This window comes from Canis lupus, chromosome 15 (genome assembly GCF_011100685.1).
Source record: "Canis lupus familiaris isolate Mischka breed German Shepherd chromosome 15, alternate assembly UU_Cfam_GSD_1.0, whole genome shotgun sequence".
Classification (NCBI taxonomy): Eukaryota; Metazoa; Chordata; class Mammalia; order Carnivora; family Canidae; genus Canis; species Canis lupus.
In genome coordinates, this window is record NC_049236.1 from 61,063,764 (window position 1) to 61,088,435 (window position 24,672).

General features: G+C 35.6%; 1 long non-coding RNA gene across 3 annotated transcripts in view; it reads right to left on the reverse strand.

Annotated features, from left to right (window-relative positions):
- Positions 1–2,089: 2,089 nt before the first annotated feature.
- Positions 2,090–24,672, reverse strand: part of LOC102152071 — a 43,207-nt gene continuing 20,624 nt past the window's right edge. For 2 of the 3 annotated variants that reach the window (XR_005370955.1, XR_005370954.1), the window contains 3 exons: positions 18,489–18,636; positions 11,715–11,888; positions 2,090–2,580 (listed from right to left, as the gene is read on the reverse strand). This is a non-coding gene — a long non-coding RNA (uncharacterized LOC102152071). Of the gene's footprint in view, positions 2,581–11,714; positions 11,889–15,790; positions 15,896–18,488; positions 18,637–24,672 lie in introns of those variants that run through there. The other variant, XR_005370956.1, reaches the window with a different exon arrangement.

Sequence of the window (24,672 nt, forward strand, 5' to 3'; positions counted from 1 at the left end):
TAGCATTTTTAAATGTTTTGCCATAAAATTCAGTATTTGATGTCATTTTTTTTCATTCATTCTGCCCTAATACCATGGCTTTTCTACAAAGGGAGTCCATATCACTTGTAAAGTATTAGGGACACTGTAGTATGCCTTTTTTTTTTTTTTTTTTTTACCATACAGCATCTATGCCACTTCTTATAATGATAATTTTCTAAATTTTATTTGAACACCTACTAATGTCCATCATTAGTCCACATGGATCACATAGGCCCACCCACTTCCCTCAACCCGTTACCAAGAGTGGACATATGATCCAGGCTTGGACAAATAAAGCATAGCATTTCTCTAAGCACAGTGATTAGCTTAAGAATGGCCACATGACAAAATGAAGTTGAGTAAAATTAGCTCTGAGAGGTACATGGATCTGCTGGAGGGAGAAAGCAAGTCATGCCTGTCCTGGCGCATGTAGATCCGATACCGGTGGCAGCCAAGGTTGGCACCACACAGAAAGAAATATGATCCTGATGACATCTCCAGAGCGTCTGGATCAAGCTGTCCCTGGACTCTTTAGTTACATAAGATAATATTTTGCTACTATTCTTTCTGTTTAATCTAATCTAAGTACTTTCTGTCTCTTGTAACTGAAAGAACCCTAACTGATGCTATGTAATTTAATTTGAAGATAGACATAAGAGGAAACTTTAGGGAGCAAAAGAAATTCAATAATATGAACCTTTGCTGTGAAAAAAAAAATGCAGCCTTTAAACACTTAGAAGAACACAATACCCATTTACAGCAAATATACTCATAATTTCTTATAGATGTCTTTCTTGAGAATCAGTGTAGATGATAGATGATGGATAGATAGATAGCTAGATAGGTGATAAGTAGATAGATAAATTATTTACTGGCTATCACCTGGATTGTCAGATTTGTCATAAAATGAGTGTTCAGTAAACATTAGCTATTAGAGAGGTGGCATTAAGGTAAGGATAAATTTATCTTCATTGGAGCTAAAGAAAAATAGAAAGTTAAGTCATAAGTAGGTAAATTTCTGCTAGACTTCTGGTCTTGTACCATTCTGCTTGGACAGAGCCAAAGCTTACTAGATAAATGTTAAGTTTTTTAAAAAAACTAAATATAATCCAATTCCAAACCAGGTATATATCTGACCTTAAATATTTGAATTTGTTAGGATTTCTTACAGAATTAATTACTTACAGCATTTGGTCAAGCTAAGAATGACTAGAAATGTTTGGGAAATTCTGTGCAGTTTCCATATTCTCCTTGGTTTAATTCATTTGGTACATTAAATAGCTAACCTTTATCTGTAGCAGGATTAATTTTTTTTTCCTATTGAGAAGAGAAAGAGAGCAATGACAAGAGCATTTGCAATTTCACATGAGCTAGTATCTTGGCCCAGGCAAAGGGGAGATGGCTTAGAATGTGGGTCTTCTTGCAGTTGGCCTGACAGGTTTCACCACCAACCTACCAGTGCCTCTAAAATAAGGAACCAACTGCATGTCCTCCTTATCTCATACATGAGCCAGTATCCATCGTAACTCAACCTATATAAAACCCACTTAGATCTAGGAAAAAGCTAATTGACACTTTGCAGAAGGTATATGCAAAATAAAATCAAATTCCATTCTAACATTTTAAACATGAAAAATCCATTATTAAGATTCTGAGAGTTTAACAAATTGAATAAAATTATTCCCAGTGCAAAACCACTCTCAACTCTCATTAGGTCAGTTTCCACTTTAAGATAATTTGTGACTGAGGGAACATTTAAATCCAGGTGATACAAAAGGAAAAGTTTCCCAGTTGACACATTAGCATGGAAATGGAGGCTTACAGTTTTGATTGTTGTAGTGCCAACTAAGGATTTCATGAATTACATGAACCATAATAAAAATAAAAATGAAATTAGGAGTGAAAAAAGGCAGAAATATTTATTTTTTATTTATTATTTTTATTTTTATTATTTTTTTATTGGAGTTCAATTTGCCAACATATAGCATAACACCCAGTGCTCATCCCGCCAAGTGCCCCCCTCAGTGCCCATCACCCAGTCGCCCCAACCCTCTCCACCTCCCTTTCCACTACCCCTTGTTTGTTTCCCAGAGTTAGGTGTCTCTCATGTTTTGTCACCCTCACTGATATTTTCACTCATTTTCTCTCAAAAGGTAGAAATATTTCACTAAAATAAAAGGAATGAAAGTGTTTTGCTGGATTTACTTTCCTTCTTACTGCACCTATAATTTGCATCTCTCCATGTTTCCAATTCTCTCCAGGAGCAAGTTGAAACTCTTAGATATGCTGCTTTATGAAGAAATCTGATCAGTCAGATGAGAATGTTCTACTTGGTATTTTTTTCCCCAGTCCAATTCATTTTTAGTCCTTATTTCCCCAGGAGAACGACAATAGGAGTTTCTTCCTTTCATCCTTAGCTAGAATCTCACGGCTGGTGCTGCCAATATTTTTGCGATGAAGATTTGTAACAAAGATGAATTAACTCCAACCCTGCTCTCCTTGATTTTTTCTCTCATTATTTGCTTCTTTGCTAAGCCTGGAATCCTTCTGACCATTGATCTGAAAGAGAGTGCATGATTCACAAAGTGCTGTGTATTTGCCTTTAGTATACATAATGAGACTTAGTTTCTAGAACAGCTGGTGGCAGGATGAAAACTCTCTGGTTCATCTGATCCGTTTAATACATAGTCACTGAAGCAATGAAGTCACGTAAGCAATGACTGGAGTTGTATACCTAAGTGTACAGCAGACATGGCATCAGACATGGCAGGCATGTCAGGAGTTTGCATTCTGTCATTAACCAAAGTGGGGCCGGGCGGAGATGAAGTATAACTACGAAATGTTGATGAGGAAAAGGCTAAATACGTGTTCTTTCAGAGCCAAAATTCCACTGGCAGCCTACCACAGAAAAGAAGATTTCCCCCTGTTTTTGAATTAGATTTTCAATTTGTTATTACAACTGTTGTAATAAGGAAGGCGACTAAGTATTGTAAGGCGTATTTGTACTGAACATACGTGAATAGCATCCTTATATGAGATAAAAAGCAATGACATTTGCTATTGAGATACAATTGACATATAACATATTAGCTTTAGATGTACAATATAATGATTCAATATTTCTACGTATTGCAAAATGATCACCATGATAATGCTAGTTAACATGTGTCACTATATATAGACACACATTTTTTTTCCTTTTGATGAAAACTTTTAAGATCTACTCCCTTAGCACCTTTCAGGTATGCAATACAGTATTATTAACTATAGTCCTCATATGGGTAGGTTACATCCTCAACACTTACTTTATAACTGGAATTTTGCACCCTTTGACCTCCCTAACTCATTTCACGCCCCGCCCCTTCCTCCTGCCCCTGGCAACCACCAGCCTATTCTCTGCATCCATAAGCTTGGATTTTGGTTTCCATTTGGTTCCAAAAACCAAAGATCTCACCATAAGTGAAATCATATGGTATTTGTTTTTCCATGTCTGACTCATTTCACTTAGCATAATGCCCTCCAGTTCCATCCATGTTGTTGCAAATGGCAAGATTTCATTCTATTTTATGCCTGACTAATATCCCATTGTATGTATATGCCACATTTTCTTTAGGCATTCACCCAGGGCTGGATACTTAAGTTGTTTCATATCTTGGCCATTGTAAATAATGCTGTAGTGAACATGAAATGTGTTTACCTTTTCAAGTTAGTGTTTTCATTTTTCCTTCAGACAAATACCCAGAAATGAAATGGCTGAATCATATGGTAATATTATTTTTTGTTTTCCATAGAAGCTATACCAATATATGCTCCCAACAATGTACGAGGGTTTTCTTTTCTTCATATCCTTACCTTGCAAATGACATTTTATATTTGTTCTATATTTTTTCCTTTTTTGGAATATTTCACATATATTATTGCCAAGGCACACCTGACCTTATTTCCACTCTTTTTGAGATATGATAAGGTTTATGACTAAGAAGTTTCTGGGTAAAAAAATAGATGGCTAAGAAATCTTGGGCCTGACTTAACACACATTTTGAGTTTGCATTGGCATGTAGCCCAGAAAGTTGAGATTCAACATAAAAATTGTCCCCAGACTAATGATAACAAGGTACCTGACAGGAGCAAACCCTGAACCTCTTCAGAGGAATTTCTTCTTGTCACGAGGGATTAACACAGAAAAAATAAATCCTAACTAAAAATGAACATATAATAAACCCCAAACAAAATTGTGAGAGTCATCAAATAAACATTAATATTATAAAAACCTTGTGATAATGGAACATAATCTGAAAGAATATAAGCATGTTTAAAGATGTAAGAAATAAACACAATCTTATGAATAGGATAAGACTTTAATGGAACTTCAAAACAAAAATTTAATATTGATGGAATGATTTTCCAGCAAATTAAATATTCATTAGAAGGAACCAATAAACTGGAAAATAAATCTGAAAAAATTACCCAAAATGCTGCAGGTAGAAATAGAATTGGGAAGCCTGGATGGCTCAGCGATTGAGTGTGTCTACCTTCAGCTCAGGGCATGATCCTGGAGTCCCGGCATCAAATCCCATACTGGGTTCCTTGCACGGAGCCTGCTTCTCTCTCTGCCTGTGTCGCTGTGTCTCTCATGACACATGAGAGAATGTGTCTCATGAATAAATAAATAAAATCTTAAAAAAAAAAAAAAAGAAATAGAGTGTGGAAGGAAAGGGCCAACTCCTATGACTAATAGGCATTTTAAAAAAATAGAATAGAGAGAAATTCGACAAATATGGTATTGGCACAAAGACCAATAGACCAATGGAACAGTAAAGAAAGTCTTGAAAAACATCCATAAAAGGACACACTATTTAGGAAAAAAGGGGAATTACAAAACAGTGGTGAAAGTCCAGTCTTCTCAAGAAATTACACTGAAAAACTTGGGAATATTTATGAGAAGAAATAATGTCAGTTCTCTACCTTACATCATGTACACAAAAACAATTTCAAGTGGTTTATGGATATAATATCAAAGGTTTAGCAATAAATCAACTCAATAGCACAGGAGAATATCTTCAAAGTCTTGAAGATGAGCACATATTTTTAAGTGGGGCACACACAAAAAAACACTAACCATAAGGAAAACTTGTTATATTGGACTGCATTAAAATTAGGAACATCTTTTCATCGAAACATACTATTTAGAGAGTAAAAAGTCAAGAATATACTTGTAATGTGTTTAACTCACAAATAACTCATCCAGAAAGGTTAAAGAATTATTACCAATCAATAAGAAAAAGGTAGAGAAATCAAAAGAAAAATGTGCAAAAGACTTGAACAGGCACTACCAAAGAGAAAATACAAAAAGGTCAACAAATAATATGAAAAAGTATTCAAGATAATTAGCAATTAGGAAAATGAAAATCAAAATCACAGTAAGACCCCACTACTCATGTTCCAGGATAGATAACATTAAAAATTCTGGGTAATTCCAACAGAAGTATTATTTGTAATTGTCCCAAACTGGAAACAACCTAATCAGTCATCAGTATTGGAGCAAATAAACAATTGGTGACATATTCATACAAAGGATGGCCACACATCAATAAAAAGGAACAAAATGTGTAAAACAACACTGGTAAATTTTACAAACAAAATCTTGAAGAAATAGAAGCCAGATCAGAAGAACATAATTACATATAAAGTTAAAAAACAGTCAAAACCCAATATATGGAGACAGAAATCAAAATTGTGATTGCCTCTGAGGAGGAGGTAAGAGTAGAGACTGAGGAAAGATCAAGGGGGAGCTTCTCAGTTGCAGTATATTCTATTTCATTGAGTATTGGTTCCAAAGTATCACTTGAGATACTTCATGAAATTATACAGGTATTATTTGACACCTTTATATATTTATATCATACTTCAGTAAAGATTTACTTAAAATAAAATATAAATAAAATAAATTCTAATTAGGATTTGTTTTTTCAGAATGTGCTTTGTGAAGACCCTTCTTCTAAAGGAAATACTTCCTTTCTAAAGGAAATACTTTCCAGTTGCTCACTGATAACATTAAGAAAGAGTACAAAACTGGAATCAGAATACCAAGGTTCTAGCTCCACTCTGATATTAGTAGTTCTTTTACTAGAACAGTCATGTAACATCCCTGGTCTTTATTTCTTCTTTGGTAACATAAGTTATTTAAGCTAATTTTTAACATTCCTTTTAATTCTGAAAGTCTCATGCTTCCAATAATTTCTCCTAATCAGATGTGTACCAGTTGCTAAGCCATACGAGGCATATTCTTTCCTTCTAACCTAGTCCCAGTAAAATCCAGATTATAGAGAGGGAAATATTGTTAAGAGCTTATTACATGGTATGTTGGGCAAAGGGCTCATTTAAAAAGCACGTGATATGTCTGAGACACATGAAATACAAAGAGGAATTTTTTCTTCCTTTTCATATGACCTTTTAAAATCAGAAATATTATTTATAGGATGCCCCCCCAGGCTATTTATGTGCAACACATTCCTGACCTTTGCAAATGCAAGGTGTGGAATTCTGAATGTGACTTTTAAAAATCAATTAATTAATAAAGACGACAAAGATACCCATGTAGTTAAAAAGAAAAGTTTCTGGAAAAACTTTTTAAAGCAGCCAGATAAACAACCTAATAAATGAAAAAGGTCATGTTGACTATAGAACAGACTCCCTTTCTAATTATTCTAAATAATCATTGCAGTCTGGCTGTTGTCTGATAAGAGAGTTAATTACCCATATTTCATTTTTAAAAGCAACCTAAGATCTCAATTAAATGCTCAAGATGGGAAAAAAGTGCCATCTTTGTTGTTTTCATCCGTTTGCTTTGTGACATGATCATGACAATTTGGTGAAAGAAAAATACTTTGGCTCCTTGTTCCCTTCTGAAGTCCATGCTCCCCGCTGGGATGTTCCTCTGAGCTCGAACTCTTGCTGTAGCCCTCACACAGTTGGAGGAGAAAGCTAATTAATTTCACTACTGTCATAAGTTTTCACAAAGGGATTATTGTCTGCCACTGCAGTGTTCTGAAGACCAGGTTATTACTCCTCACACGTACAGTGACTTGTCCTTTCAAATCTTTGAGTTAGTTTCTTGAGACCCAGTAATGGGTGTGAAATGAATTTTACACTTTGCCAACTTACCTCACACATTTCCTTTTCAGCCTAATTCCTCTAGAAATAATAATAATAAAGAGATATTCAAAGAAGATTAGACTTTCAGCAACTGGCTTCCCTCTCTTTGAGACCATGGGACACAGGACATATTCCTATAGTTCTAAATTCAAGAGATGACAGACCTTTTGTTCCTTTCTCTTCATACAAATTCTTCATTTTTTGTTCCTCCTTCTTCTTCCTAATCCCGTTTCTCTTTGCCTCATCAGCATGTCCTGTCAGAAGTGTTTTCAGTCTAAATATTGTAAACGTGAACCTGGACAGGAAACGCTTCTGCCACAGTCACTCCAATTTTCCCTTAGTGGGGTCATTCCAACACGGAGAAGGCAGTTTTGGTCATTTCAACCAATGGTGCTGGTGGTGGAGGGGGCAGGGGTCAGAATTCCAATATTTAACACTGCAGTTTTCAAAGATACTTTTTTGGGAACCTGAATAAGGTTTGAAAACTGGTGTGAACAATGTTAAGCCAACAATAGGCAAATGAAATATCCAACGAGTGTCTGAGTAGGAGTTTCTCAGGGCTTTCTATCTTATTTCTATGGGAAAAAAGACTTAGTGACACTGAATTTAAAAGAAACACTTAATACATAGGTTTTTCAGAAGTTTTATTGAAGTTCATATTGCTAAACAATAGAGAAGTATTCTGGCCAGAAGTTTAGTGCTGCTTCTAAAATATAACTTATTTACACACTACTCAAGTGACTATATCCCTGTTTTGTTCTGAGGAGGCAAATTAATACTCAGAGACTGAATTTGTCTCTGCCAACAATTTATTTATTGCAGATTCCCTGCAAGAATTTCAAAAACTAATAGCATATGGGATGGCTTAATAAGCCAATAAAGAAATAACATATTTCAAATCAATGATAGATTAATCACACTATTGTCCCAGGCAAGACGAGAGAAAAGGAACAAAGTGCAAATTTAGTCGAGGTGCACCTCTACACTAGTTGGTACTAGGAGAGAAGGCTTAGCCAATGAAGAGCTCATGCCCCGCTGCCCGTGCATAAATAAAAATCCCCTGTTGCTAGAACATGTCGCTAAGGAACATGGGCAAAAGGGCCTGGGGGCCCATTGAATGGCTTTTGTCACTGCTGGTGAGAGTTACCTTGACTGTGGCAGGAGCTAATGCCCCAAGATCTTTAGAGAGCCGTTTTAGGTCAGCAAAGTGCTACCTGGCCCAGATAGAACACTCTGGATAGTCTTCACAAACTCACAGTATTATCATCTAAATGTCCTCCTGCCATAGTTGCTTCTTCATGTTTTTATTGATAAGCTCCAGGTGGGACACTTTAGGAGCTGGGCTACTAAGTCCTTACCAGTAAGAACAGATGATATGATGACACCCTGACACAACTTACTTCGTTATTATGTCAAAACAACTTTACTTCTAAAAACAACCTCATTTTTTTGTCTTTGTCATAAATAGGTAGATTAAAACAACCTTGCTTAAGTCACAAACAAGTGGGTTTGAAATCATATCAAGCCAATACACAGCAATCCCACTCTTAATTCTCATGCTCATGAGAAGGTAAAGCAGGCTTACTTGAAATCCACAGACATCCATGATTCCATAATCAATTGTATGAATAGAACATGTTAACAAAATATAACACGAAGATAGCTATTGTCGATGTAACCAGTTGTAATAAACTGGATTTTGATGTTTTAAAAAACAAGCCAGTTTTTTGTCAGTTATACTTTTGGCAAGGACTATGACATTTACAGAAAAACAAACTCTCAGGAAGAAATGGAAAACTACTGGTAGCCTAACCTTACACAGAACAGATCATTCAAGAGTGTAAACCAATCCTTCTTTCATTGAATCATTAAATGTGAGTAAAATCCAATCTTTTTATGCTCTTGAAGTCACTAACTATATTGGTTCCTAGGATATAGTGTATCTGACAGTTTTCTACTAAATTTGAAGTTGCTTTGAGATGCCAAGTCCTAGTAAGCAGATGTGGAATGAGAATAGGTAAGTGGATCTGCACACAGACCAGGATGGGACTAAAAGGTATGTGGAGACACATCCCAACAGTCAAAGATCAAGACAATTACTCAAGCATGCTTGATGGCCTGGCTGGCTGATGGATATCACTGGAGTAATGAGTACCAATCAACTATTTCAAGAATAAAATGATTTTAAGTAGCTGGCCAGCACTGTGTGGATTACGATGAAATCAAATAGTGAGTATAATTCTGTCATTAAGATCCCCACAGCCGACCCTATGGATTTTCTTTCATCCCTGAAGGTCTGTTTTATGTTACATAGGTACTGCCTGAGTTTGAGTTTCAGCTTCTTTTATTTCCATTGCCCACCCTCTGAGAGAGGCACTAATGAGCTATAAAAATAGCTAAGAGGCAGACAAAAAAAGGGTGAAAAAATGAAGGACAAGGGTAATCTACAAACTAAAATATTAGAATAGAAAGAATTCTTTAAGGTCTTTACCGGCCAAAATTCTCGTGGTTGGTTTTTTTTTTTTTTTTTTTTTTTTTTTTTTGGTATATTTTTTATTGGAGTTAGACTTGCCAACATATACTATAACATCCACTGCTCATCCCATCAAGAGCCCCTCTCAGTGCCTGTCGCCCAGTCATCCCAACCCCCTGCCCACCTCCCCTGCCACTATCCCTTGTTCATTTCCCAGAGTTAGGAGACTCTCGAGTTTTATATAACTTTGATTTTGGTTTCTCTTATGAAGGAAACTTCTCCATGAAAGAATAGCTAAGTTGAACTTGGCTATGGGATCTTGCATCGGTGGGCTATATTTTCAGACGGATCTAAATTGCCTAAGGATTAAGATGTATAAGATATTATGTACTAGACTGGACATAGTAGTACATAATACATTACAAAGAGCTTAACTAAAGGTCAATTGGAATAAAGGAAACCTGGATAGGAAGAGTAAAAATTAGACCAGAAAAGGAAAATTATTTTCAAGACTACACTGTCTACTTAGCCAATGTTGGGCACTGTCACGTATGTTATCTAATTCAGTCTTCCAAACAATCTAATGAGCCCACTGTTGTTGTGTTATCCTTATGCATTTGACAAAATGAAACTAATTGCTTAGCATCACAATGAATAAGTATTAGAAAGAGAGATCTCTTGGGCAGCCCGGGTGGCTTGGCGGTTTAACGCTGCATTCGGCCCAGGGCGTGATCCTGGAGACCTGGGATCGAGTCCCACATCGGGCTCCCTGCATGGAGCCTGCTTCTCCCTCTGCCTGTGTCTCTGCCTCTCTCTCTCTCTGTCTCTCATGAATAAATAAATAAATCTTAAAAAAAAAAAAGAAAGAGAGATCTCACAGCAGAGCTCCTACTCCTCTTCAGATTATTCTGTCAGAATTAAGAACAAATAAAGAAAGGGGGGACAGTTGGAGAGGAGGCAGATGGCAAAAGCAAAGTGAGTTTCCCTGTACATTTAAGTTATTTTGTCTCACAAAATAAATTAGAAAAATCATTTGCACAGTGAATTAGGTTTCATTAAAATTAATTTACAAAAACTAAAAACCAGATTTACAAAATGGACTGAGGAGTTGAATAAAGATTTCTTCAAAGAAGACACAGATACACGAAAAATGCTCGATATCACTAATTAGCAGGGAATTGCAAATCAAAACCATGATGCAACACCACACTGCTAGGACGGCTATTATCAAGAACACCAAAAGTATCGGTAAGGATATGGAGAAATTTGAAGGCTTGCGCACTGTTGGTGGGAAGGAAACTGGTATCGCTGCTATGAGAAACACTATGAAATTTCCTCAAAAAATTTTATAGAATTGGGGCACTTGGGTGGCTCAGTCAGTTGGGTGTCCAACTCTTGATTTCAGCAGAGGTCATAATCTCAGAGTCATGATCTTGGGGACATGAGATTGACCCCTGTGTCAGTCTCTACTCTGATTATGGAGCCTACCTGGGATTCTCTCTCCCTCTCCCTCTGCCCTTCCCCCCTTGCTCGTGAATGCTCTCTCTCTTTCTCCCAAAAAGAAAACACACACACACACACACACACACACACACACACAGTTACCATATGAACCAGTAATCCCACCTCAGGGTATTTATCTAAAAGAACTGAAATCAAGATCTCAAAGAGTTATTAGCATTCTTACCTCATTGCAGCATTATTTACAATAGCCAAGGTTGAGAAACATCTGGGCTACAATTGACAGATGAATAAGTAAAGAAAACTTGGCATGGTCATGTAATGGAATATATGCCACTGTATACCTTTTAGCTTTAAAAAAGGTAGTTAGCATTGGGGCACCTGGGTGGCTCAGCCTATTAAGCCTCTGCCTCTTGATTTTGGCTCAGGACATGATCTCTGGGTCATTGGTGCCCTGCTTCAGGATCCACTTTTAGCAGGGGATCTTCTCGAGATTCTCTCCCTCTCCCTCTGCTCCTCCCTGCCATTTGTGCTTTTTCTCTCTGTCTATAATAAACAAATAAATCTTTAAAAAAAAAAAAGAAAAGAGAAAAAGAGTACTTACCCTTAAAAAAGAAGAAAATTTTCCAATATGGGACAGCATGACAGAACCCTAGACCTTATCCCGAGTTCAGTTAGCCGCAGAAAGACAAATCCTGCAGGATTCCACTTACATGAGGTATGCCAATTAGTCAAATTCATAGATTCAGAGTGGAGTGGTGGTACCAGGTACGAGGAGCTAAGGGAAGGTGGAAATGGGGAGTTACTAATCAATAAACATAAAGTTTCAGTTAAATACATTGAACAAACTGCAGGAATCTGATGCATGTCATTGTTCCTATAGTTAACAATAAGGTGTTGTTACACTTAAAAACTTAAGAAAATACTTAAAATACTAGGTTCTTACCATAATAAAATAAAACATGCTTACATTTAGAAAAAAAAAAAAAACTTCCTGAAAGTGGAAATTATATTAAATCTTTATTACACATGAGGAAGATTTTGTCATTTGTGTGTATTATCATCATTATTATTATTAGACTGCCTTGTAAAGTATCTGCACAAAGTATTTGCTAATTAATGAGAAGACAGAAACTAGATAATGCCTGCAAGACAAGATCTTTCTTAAAATCCCCTGAGGAATTAGCCAAATTACTCCTTATGTCATGTACTCTGTCATGGTTAGGACTTCCACAGAATTCTGCTGACTTGCATTTTGGATAGGGCACGATAGTACTACTTTTCTTGTACTTCCAAAGCTCAAATTATCCTCATAAGAAAGGAGCTCAACATGCAAGCATATTCAGCAGGATTACATTCTGTTTAGAATGATTTTATATAAAAACAATATTTTATATCAATGAACTAGCACCCATAGGATTACCTATCTTGATACAGAAATGATTTTCATGTTGTCACCTGTTGCAATCCCACTCCATGTTTTAGTTATATAAAAAACACGCTGAAGTTAATTTTAGTGCCCATTTAATGTAATGTAAAAGGCCATTTAATTTGTATCATATAGGCCAAAGCCTAAATGATTCAATCATGTTTATTTGATGTTCATTTCATTTTAATTCATTTCAATTCACTTTCATTAATTAATTGATGGATTCATTTCATTTGAATCATGTTCATTTAAAAATCATATTCATTTGAATAGATTGTTGTCAACAATGAGCTCTGAAATCTTTTCCAATCATGCACTCCTGTCAATAAAAAATTTTGAACACATATAAATATAGTATATTTATAACATTCATATAAAAGATTCCTTTTCCAATGGCCTCCCAAATTGTTTAACTCCGTGACCTAAACAAAGAAATCAAAGCACAAAAATCTAGAAGTTTTTCTCTAAGTAAACAAAAATTAAATGAATATCCTGGCTTCTGGGCTCCTGATCTAGGCAACATGGTCCCAATATTGTCATCAGTGTTTACCAAACACCTTAAAGTGATGCATAGCCATCAAAAGACAAGCTCAATATGCTGGTCTCAAATCAACTTTTATTTTGTTTCAATCATACACAGGACAACCAGAAAATATTAAATGTTGAAGAAGCACCTCTGAATATAAAAGAGTAATTTTAAACTTAAAAAAAAAAAAAGACTCAAAGAGACAGGGACAATTCAGGGAACAGAAGAGAACTTAAAATTAATACCTCAGAGTCACTTAATAAGATACCGTCGACATAGAACAAGAACAGCATGCTTGTTCAGTGAATAAGAAAAAATTCTGAAATTAAAATGATGATTGCAGAGGCACCGGGGTAGCTCAGTCGGTTAAGTGTTTGCCTTTGGCTCACATCATGACCCCAGGGTCCTGGGATGGGGCCTGCACTGGGCTCCCTGCTCTGTGGGGAGCCTGCTTCTCCCTCTCCCTCTGCCTGCCGCTCCCCCTTGCTTGTGCTCTCTCTCTCTGTCAAATAAATAAAATCTTTAAATAAAATAAAATGATGATTGCTGAAATTAAAATAAATCCAATAGTAAAATTGAAGATAAAGAGGAAATACAAAATACTATGGCTATCTATTACTTGACTGATTAAATTTTAAAATATGAGGAAAGATAGAATATACACATAAATGAAATCATCTACCTTCTAAATCTAGAAAATCTAGAGAGCAAGAATAAAGAAAATTTGGAAAAGGAAAGCACAGAATAGATAACATAAGAGCATTTCCTAGAAGGAAAAGACCCCAGGCTTCATATTTAAAGACCTACAACTAACCAATATAATAACCAAACAAACATACAAACAAATACCAAGTAGAACACATAAAATTGTAAAATTTCAGAATACCGATAATAAAACGAAGGTTTGAAATGCTTCCAAAGAGGAAAGAAAAGAGTTTATTTACAAAGGAACAAAAACTAGACTGATACAAGATTTCTCATCAACGATAAATGTTTCTTTGTTCATTCCTTTGTTGGTGGGCATTTAGATTATTTCTGTATTTTTGGCTATTATGAATAATGCTGCAAAGAACACGGGAGTGCATATATCTCTTTTGAGATCCTGATCTCAATTATTTTGGATATATACTTCTGTGGGATTGTTGGATCTTATGTTAATTCAATTTTTAAGTTTTTCAGGAACCCAAACCCTTTTCCATAATGGCCCCACCATTTTACTTTTCCACAAAAAGTACACAAGAGTCCAATCTCTCCACATTGTTGACACTTATTCTCTTTGTTTTAATGATATAATGTGACTCTCCATTGAACATTTTATCATATTCCTGTTGACCCTTAGAGAAGTATCTATCCCCTTATCAGATGGATGTTTGCAAATATTTTCTCCTTATCTGTAGGTTACCTTTTAACTTTTGATTGATTCCTTTGCTGTGCAGTGTGCAAAGCTTTTTAATCTGATGTCGTCCCACTGGTTGTTTTTGTTTGTTTGTTTGTTTGTTTGTTTGTTGTATTTTTGCTTTTGTTGCTGGTGCTTTTGATGTAATGTTCAAGAAATCATTTCCAAAAGGAATGTCATGACGTTTTTCTTATGTTTTCTTCTAGTTTTGCAGTTCCTCATGTTTAAATCTCTGATCTATTCTGCGTTTATCTTTGTGTATGATGTAAGATAAGTTTCCAGGTTCATACTTTTCATACATGTGGATTTCCATTTTTCCCCCAAATCATTTGTTTAAAAGACTGTCTTTCCCCTATTGTGTATCTTTGACAGCTCTGTCCAAGATAAGTTGACCACACATGTGTGGGCTTATCTTTGGGCTCTCTACTTCATTCCATTGGGCTACATGTCTGTTTTTATGCCAGTACTATATGATTTTGATTATTGTAGCTATGTAATATATTTTAAATCAGGAAGCATGATGCTTCCAGCTTTGCTTTTTCTGCTCAAGATCAATTTGACTAGTGGGGTCTTTTTTTGTTTCCATGGGAATTCCATAGGATAGTCTTTCTATGTCTGTAAAGAATCTCATTGAGATTTTAATGCGGATTGCTTTGAATCTGTGTATCTCTTTTTGTAGTATGAACGTTCTAACAAATTTGGTTTTGAATTTTTTTATACTACTATTAAAAGCAGGAAAGTGTTAATACACATAATTTTTATGCAGGTCAATTTATTGTCCATTTCATCACATTTTAAATAACGACTTAGTTTCAAGTTGTGACTAGAATTTCATATTCTAGATTGAAAGAAAGGAAACTCATGGGAACTAACGTGCTTAGTGCCTACAATATGCTAGGCCCTCTATTGATTCTTTTACATGCATCCCTTATTTACTTCTTACAACCACTCTGAAAAGCTCATAATATTATCTATGTTGTATTAGTTTTATATTGTTACATTACAAGTGACTACGAACCTAGCCACTTAAAACAACACACATTTATTATTTTATAATTTCTGTGGGCCCAAATTCTGGGTACAGCTTAGCTGGGTCTTGGCTCTAAGCTCTTGCCGTACCGTATATTTATGTTCTGGCTACGGGTGTGATTGTCAATAGAGGCTCGACTACAGAAGAATCTGCCTCTAAGCTTCCTTGGATTGTTAGCAGAATTCAATTCCTTGTGTCTGCATGACAGAGATGTTTCAGCTTATTGCTGGTGACAGCCCTTAACTCCTAGAGGCTACTCAGTTCCTTGCTACATGGGTTTTTCCAACACGGGCACTTACTCATGGCAGCTTGCTTCTTCAGAGCCAGTTAGGGGCAGCTTCTCTAATATGTCTTCCAGCAAGACAAAGCCTTGTATGTATTATAACGTAATCACAGTAATGACATTCCATTACCTTTGCCACATTCCATTGTTAGAAGCAAGGAACAGGTTCCATCCATACACAAAGGAAGGGATTATACAAATAATTAATATATACTCTACCAAAATGTAAGCAGTTTGTGGGATGAACACATATCTCTATTATCTTTTCTGTTTCACAAATAGCATTTGTTATGAGCTAAATTGTGTCTGCAAAAAAAAAAAAAAAAAAGTTGAAATTCTAACCTCTGTTAGAATTCATCATTTGTGAATGTTACCTTATTTGGAAAGAAGGTATTTGCAGATGTAATAAATTAAGATGAGGTCATTAGGGCAGGCCCTATCCAATATGAGTGGTGTCCTTATAAGTGAGATAAAGACCATGCAAAGATCCAGATTCAGGAGACATCTGCAACATGGGCAGAAACAGAATTGATGCAGCTGCAAGCCAAGAATGCCAAGGATTGACAGCACCACAAAGAGATAGGAAGAGGCAAGGAAGGACTGTCCCCTACAGGCTCCAGAGGGAGCATGGCCCTGCTAACACTTTGAATTTGAGCTTCTAGCCTCCAGAGCTGAAGAGCAATAGAGTTCTCTCGTTTTAAGCTACCAACTTTGTAGTACTTTTGTGGCAGCCCTAGGAAACCAATTCAGCATTTAATTCTTCTATTGTCTCACACAGGGGAAGCAGTGAAGTAATATATTTTGAAGAAATTAAAATCCATTGCACTTAATGGTCAAACTCAAAATACTTTCTCTTTTGTCTCAGTGAATCTAAAATGACACTGATTGCACGATACATCATTATTTTATGTACTGCTTATTAAAAGAACTAACTAAATACTAATTGCTCTATGATAAAATACTTTCTTTTCATGTAGATACGTTTTTCACATCATACTTTTTGAAATAACCTCTCTCATCCCATCAATCTCTACTTTGAAATTTTAAAAAGTCCAATCTGAGGATTTTAACAATTTATCTTGCCTTCACAGTGAAAGATGCAATCATTCTGAAAATAGTTTGGTAACAAAATATAACACAACTTAATCTTCTTGTGAGTCTCTCTTCTTGTGAGCTTCCACAAAGCACTTGTATTTACTTTTGAAGAAAATAATACAATTGTGATTATTATGACAATGACAAATATTTGTGTCATTAATACCAAAATTAGTCTTCACTGTTTTGTTTCCTTCGCTTTTCTTTATAGATTTCAGAAAAGGCCAAACCATAGATTAACATATTTTAGACATCTCAAATCACAATTAAACTCAAAATATTTAGTATCAGCAATGCACATAAATCCAATGACAATATGTACAGTTATGACTAAATTCATAGGGCACCTGGGTGGCTCAGTCAATTGAGCAACCGACTGGTGATTTCAGCTTGGGTCATGTTCTCAGGGAGGTGAGATTGAGCCCAGAGTCACGGGGGCTCCTTGCTTAGCAGGGAGTCTGCTTGAGATTCACTCTCTCTCTCTCTCTGCCCCTCCTCCCTCTAAAATAAATACATAAATATTTTTTAAAAATACATCCACGTACACACAATGACAGCCACTCTATGATAACCGGAGCATCTCTATGACAGTAACTACTAGGCTCTACAGATTGTAAAATACATCCCAGTGTCAGAGATGTCGAAATGTAAAAAAAAAAAAAAGTCTTAAATAAAGTTGTAGGGGTAAAATGTAATGTAATAATTGCCATAGTCCTCTTCAGTAGGGGAATAAAAAGAGTTCTCTATGGAAAGAATAAAGAAATTCTTAACTCAAACATTATCTTAACTCAAACTTTGTTTATCTGCTCATTTAAGTTTGTTGTATCTTTCCTAAAGACTATATATTCCCATTTTATAGTCTCTCCCAAAAAAATATTGTGAGAGAGGAAAAATAATTTTCCTCTATCCTTCTAGGTTCTTGGCTAAGATTGACCTGTAATAAAAAGACAGATTAACAGGAGAAAAGTAAACTGAATAATATATATACCTCCTGTATTACATGAGAGATACCCAGGAAAACCGAGTAACTCCCTGAAATGGCCTAAGCCCACCACCCTAAATATCATCTCCAGCTAAAATCAAAAGAAAGTGTTGTAGGGTGGGGTTGGGGGGGGGGCGGTTGGTGGGTAGAGACCAGTTATGGGAAGCTACCAGGAAAAACACAATAGACCAGGGTAAGGTTGCTAAGCCTTAAGTCATCACCTTCTTCACTGATGAGAGTTTCTTGAGATTTAGAGGCATCCCCCTCTTTCCCACATAGAGAGAAAGACAGTCTTTGCAAACGGAGATTTCCCTTGTAATGTGATTTATAACAGAGTAATATCTACATTTCCTGTGTCTTCTGTTTCTTAAAAATAATCAGCCTAAAATAATCCTTTCGCCAAAGAGGCAGATTTGAAGTGATACATTCTGTTCCCCTTCAACAATGAACCAATTTCATATGGCTCAGTTTAATATAAAGCACATTAGAAAATTGTTATAAAAGGATGCAGCAATTAAGGGGATACTGCTTTGAAAAAGAGAAGGAAGGAAAGAAAGAAAGAAGGAAGGATAGAGAAAGAGAAAGAGAGAGGGAGCCAGGAGATTAGAAATATTAAATAATACTAGGCAGTGGGTACATTATCATCTCCATTTTCCAAGTGGGGAAAGGAAGCAATGAGAGTTATGCAGCTTGTCCAGAGATGAATGACTTGGGAGGCACGGAGCTGAGATTTACACCCAGACAGCCTGGCTTCAGAATTCAGACTCTTGGATCTCTGTCTTTCACTAGAAGAGGAGAGAGGAAGGTGGTGATTGTATATTAATATCTAAGAAATGGTTCTTGCAAAAATTCTATCTACATTTATCTAAATAATAACAAGTTAGGGGATCCCTGGGTGGCTCAGAGGTTTAGCGCCTGCCTTTGGCCCAGGGCGCGATCCTGGAGACCCGGGATCGAGTCCCATGTTGGGCTCCCTGCATGAGCCTGCTTCTCCCTCCTCCTGTGTCTCTGCCTCTCTCTCTCTCTCTCTCTCCCTATGTCTATCATAAATAAATAAATAAATAAATAAATAAATAAATAAATAAATCTTTAAAAAAATAACAAGTTATTCCCATACTATTTTTTACCAATAATTATTTTTTTATTAAAAGATTTTATTTATTTATTCATGAGAGACAGACAGAGGCAGAGACATAGGCAGAGGGAGAAACAGGCTCCACGCAGGGAGCCAGATGTGGGACTTCATCCCAGGACCCTGGGATCCCTACCTAAACCAAAGGCAGATCCTCAACCACTGAGCCACCCAGGTGCTCCAATAATTATTATTCTGATATGAGTAGCAAACAGCAATTTCAACCATTACCAAAATTAGGCCTCACTGCTCTGTTCCTTTGCTTTTCTCCATAACCTTTAATTGTAATATCAACTCATAATTAGGCTTTTTGAGTATGTGATTATGATTAATGCCCAATCATAGTAACAATGCTTATAATAATTGAAACTGTGGTTTTAATTTTTTTATACTGGGCAACTAGACAGTTATTAAGGCCCCTTTTTTCCTTATCTAAAAATGAATTGAGTGATTTTTGCCATTTTTATTCTGTTGAATCTTAAAAATTGTTTTCGTTCATTCACTCATTCTACCAACATTTACTGAAACTCTCCCATGTGCCAGACATTGTGCCAAATGATAAGCAAATAACAGGAAACAACATACCAGAATATCTACTTCCATATAGCTTATAATCTCATTTAGTAGTGAAGACAGGCTTAAAACCCCATAAGTAAGGTACTCATGAAGACAATGATTTTAAACATTACCTTTGCAGAGATTTAGACTCATAAAAGTAACATCAAAAAAGCTAAAGAATAAAGTTTCTCAATGAAGCATTAAACAGATGGCTGTAACAAGTGCCATATCTTAGTTTTGATCTTATGGCAACTGCAAAGATATTGAATAACATCTGCAAGTGATTTCAAAGTAATAAAAACTGTTCTTGTTTAAAGATCTTCCATAAATAGCTAAACTGCCTCCCCACATTGACAATACCAAAAACTCTCTGTCGGATTACATTATTTTGTTATTGAATTTTATGAAAGGATAAGATCTCTAAAAAAAGAAATTTATTAATTAGAGCCAAATCATTTTTGTAATAGCTGTCACTAATACTCTTAGACTAATTGCATCTTAAGAATCTGATCCTTTTAATGAGGGAAACTCCCTAGAGGAATTTTGGTGCTCTTGCTTCTGCAGGAGAGGAGACCAGAAAAGAGCAGTGACAAAGACACATACTTGAATGTAGAGAAAATGTTTTATTTTTTAAAAAAATTTTAAAAGATTTATTTATTTATTTGAGAGAGAGAGAGAATGGAGGGGAGGAAGAGAGGCAGAGGGAGAGGGAGAAACAGACTCCTCATTGAACAGGGAGCCCTGTGAGGCTGATCCCAGGACCCTGAGATCATGACCTGAGCCAAAGGCAGATGCCCCACCAACTAAGCCACCCAAGTGCCCCTAGAGAAACCATTTTAGAATGAAGAGGAGAATTTGCCCCCTAAAATATGTCTCTTTGGCAAAAGGATTATTTTAGGTTGATTATCTTTAAGAAATAGGAAATATTTTGACAACTAAATAGAAGTTACCCTTTTGTAAGAGACATTTACATTTATAAGAGAAATCTCCATTTGGAAGGGTGACTGCCTCTCTGTCCCAGGAAGAGGAGGATGCCTCTAAATCTCAAGAAACTTATTGGCAATGACTTAATGCATAGCAACCTTACCCTGGTTGATTGTGCTTTTCCTGGTAGCCTCCCATAACCGGTCTCTGCCCACCAACCCCCACCCCCACTCTCACCCCCAACATCTCTTTTGTTTTTAGCTAGAGATGGTGTTTAAGGTGGCGGCTTGGGCCTTTTCAGGGAGTTACTCAGTTTTCCTGGTTACCTCCCATGTATACCGGAGGCGTACATGTTATTCAGTATGTTTGCTTTTCTCCTGTTAATCTTTTTATTACACGTCAATCTTAGCCAAGAACCTAGAAGGATAGAGGGAAAATTATTTTTCCCTCCCTGCAAGAACAAAGATGTCACATATTTAAGTTTTTATATGCTACAAACAAAAGCTTTTTTAATTTCCCAAACTTTTATTAATTTTTCTGTATAGTCAGAGACTTGATGTGATGTGTATATGTGTGTATGATTGAGTGCATGTAATTGTTGGGGAGGAAAGATTTTATTCTACCTTTCAAAGATTCTAATGGCTAATCTAAAAGTTAAATTGACATGAGACAGATTAACAGAAGAAAATCTACTTTTGTATATATATAGGAAAACCACAAACACGAGAGGTTCAAAGACAGAAAGGTAAAATGAGGATATGTGACATCCTACGTTCAGCAATGGGATAGGAACCTGGGGCTTCAAAGGATGGAGGGCTAGTCACAGGGCAATAAGAAGAGCCGATGTTTGGTAATTAGATGTTTGTCCTGCCATGCGGGTGGGTCATCACATAAAATCTATCTTTGGTAATAACTCTAATACTAGAAAAGAACTCTCACTTAGTTTTTTCTGGAATTTGTTAAAGGAGGAAACAAGTTTCTCTTAAGGCCACTGGGTCTTGATTGCCTTCAGCTCAAAATAGTCTACAAAATGTCCCTAAAGTGGCAAATTTTGGGGAAACTTTTTCTAAATCCTTTTAAAATAAAAAAAAAAGGGTCTGAATTTCATGTTTAGATTGACTCCAGGAGAAATAAAAGAAGTAATATTATCCATAAAATGAAAAGCAAGACTTCAATGGAGTTAAAATCCCTGAGCATCAGATGCCAGAGTAATGTAACTGCACCACACAAACACCTCTTCCTCTCATCCTCCCTCCCTTCATCCTTCTCTCTGCCCTTTGTCTCTCTCAACCTCCACTCCCAGAAACTTACAGAAATTAAACACTGACCTTTTTCAAAGAAATGGATTCAAATCAAACTTATCTGGATCCATTCTAGCTCTTAAGGATTTAAGTTACACAAGGAATGGTTCAAGAAAATTAAAAATAGTAGTTAAAAAAAGTTGAGAGTATGGGTTGTTATTTAAGTCTCAGAGACGTACAAGGTTAGTTGCTTCTTAGCTATTTGATAGGCAATGAAACTAAGATGTAGAAAGGTTCAACAATGCCACAAAATTAGGTAGAGGCAAAGAGGAGTCTTATCTCAGCTGGGCTCCAAAATCTGTGTGTATAACTCGGCTTAGCCTAAGCAAGAAAAGATTGAGAAGAGCAAAATAGTTTTCTTAAAGCTGTTATGACTTTTTTATTTCATAAAATGACATCAGTAAACAAAAGAAACAAATCTTCTCTCCTAATTCGAGGCAGATCCAGTAACAATTAGTGAGTATTTTAAGGAGGAGTCGCATCTCCATATAAGTGATTTCAGCAACTAAAAGTGTCCAACAGTAAAACTGCTGGAATATCAGGGCATATGAATGATCATATGACAAAAACACCATGGAAAATAGGAGAGATGGTCTTTTAATGGGGTGGTGTGGCGGGGGCTGAATGATGTCTAGGCTCCGTTAAAGTGTAAGATTCTGTGAACTAAAAATCTCCATACAGAGTAAATTTTCCTTGTCTTTTTTCCCCTAGTTTTCTGAAAACAAGACTAGAGTTCTTACACTATTAAAAATTTGGTGGTAACCCAAATTTCAACTTCTGATTTTCTCCAAGTTGCAAATGGTTTTATCGAAATTCTATTTTATTATTTTAACTCCAGCAGGAAACAATTTTTGATGAAACTGTTTTTTACATAAACTGTTGCAAAGAAAGATCACCTGATTCCTGAATGTGCTCAATTTTGCATTTGTCCCTAGAATTTCAAAAAACACTCCTTATGATTTTTGGAAAAGAATCAAATGCCTAAATATCCAATAGAAATTTTATCTGTCCCTTATGGTATAGGAATTCTTCTTAAGTAACTACGATCTGTGTAGTTGAAGGTGGCCTTAAAATTAACGAAGCACAGGATAGCTCCTGGAAGAAATCCCAGTCTCTCTTGGATTGTTGTAGAGGAACATAAAATTTTGCTCAACCATAAAATGATTATGCATAGATCCAATCTACTCAGATTTCCTTCTCAACAACAACAACAAAAAACATTAAGAGAAAATTTCAGGATCATTAGAAGTATCAAGAAGGAGGGTAAGGCCATGACTTACTTTAAAATATATATCTTCATCATTTTCAGCCTTTTTTGAATCAAGACACACATTGAAGGTCCTTCTGCATATCTTTCTGGCAAAGCAACAATCAAAATATATCCATGTTCGTGTATGTGTGCATATGTGCATGCATATGTATATTCCTTGTAAAGTTTTTACTGTGGATTCTATTAGCATTTAATGTATTTTCTGCTTTTTGCCTTTTATAAGCAGATCATAAATCTCATTGATGGATATGGAATTAAGGTCACTCTTGCTGCTCTGTGTAGCAAAGTCAACCATACCCTTAGGGTCAGCTAATGCTGTTCTTCATGGCTTGTTCAGGAGAACTTTGAAAGAAGACATCCATCTTTCTGGAATGCCAGCATTTTAGGCATAAAGGCTTACTATTTCATCACTGGCAAGGATAAAGCCCTGGGAATGTTATATTTTTTGCTAAGTACAGTAAACTCTTCACGGTCTACTGCATTTTTATGTGGCATCTTCTCCTAATAATATTTCTGTGGGTCATCCATTCACTGCCTTCTGTAAATATTCAGAAAATAGCTGTCAGCAATCAACTGAGTCAATTGAAGTTTCTGATTAATGGGAAAAGTTGAGTCATCCATAACTGGTCTATTCATCTTTTACTGTTGTGTTAACAGAAAAGAAAAATAGCTTTAATACTGGATTACTTTTTTGCTAAAATTATTGCAGAATCCTTTGGTTTATAGTATTCCTTGTGGACTTCAAAATGTCTGGTGTTGATTTAACTGTATATCTAACATTTGAAATATGTTAATCATTTTAATAAGTATTTGTTAATATTTTTGATTAATAAACATATACATGCAACATTTATTGAGCACATACTATAAGCTAGTAAATAGTCTAAGGAGTTAAAATAGCTTATGGGATTTACCCCTCATTACACTTCAGGAAAAATATGAATTACTTGAACCTACTTTATAAATAAGAAAAATGAAGCATAGTTAACAGTTAATTCTGAACTTACTCAAAGTCACAAAACTAGAAAATTACAGAATACTTATAGCCATATATGAGTATTTTCCTACTACTTTTCCTAGTAAGTTGTGAATTTTAAAACCAACTTCTTACTTATGGTAAGAAAAAAAAATCAGCTATTGACAGGCATGAATAATGATATACATACTTGCAGTTTTTGACAAGGCTAATGATAAAGACCACATAGTCACAAGAAAAACATTCACATCAATGTCAATTTTTTAAGCGTGGGATTTAAAAGGGTATTTGCAATGCAAATATATGCAAATATAACTGCAAATTAGGTATTCATATAGATAATAACTGGAAGAGAATATTAATAAGTAAAACTATATGCGTAACATTATTTTGATTATTTTATTTTTTTGAAATTTTCCTTAATATTTTTACTGCATTATTCATACAATGAAAATTATTCATGTAAAATTAGTCAAATGCATCCCTCAAAATAAAATACTTAGGTACAAATAAAACAAAATATGTATAGGATCTATATGAAGAAAATTACATAACTCTGATGAAAGAAATCATAGAAGAACTAAATAAATGAAAGATATTCCATGTTCATTGATAGAAAAATTTAATAGTCAAATAAATGTCTGTTCTTCCCAATCTGAA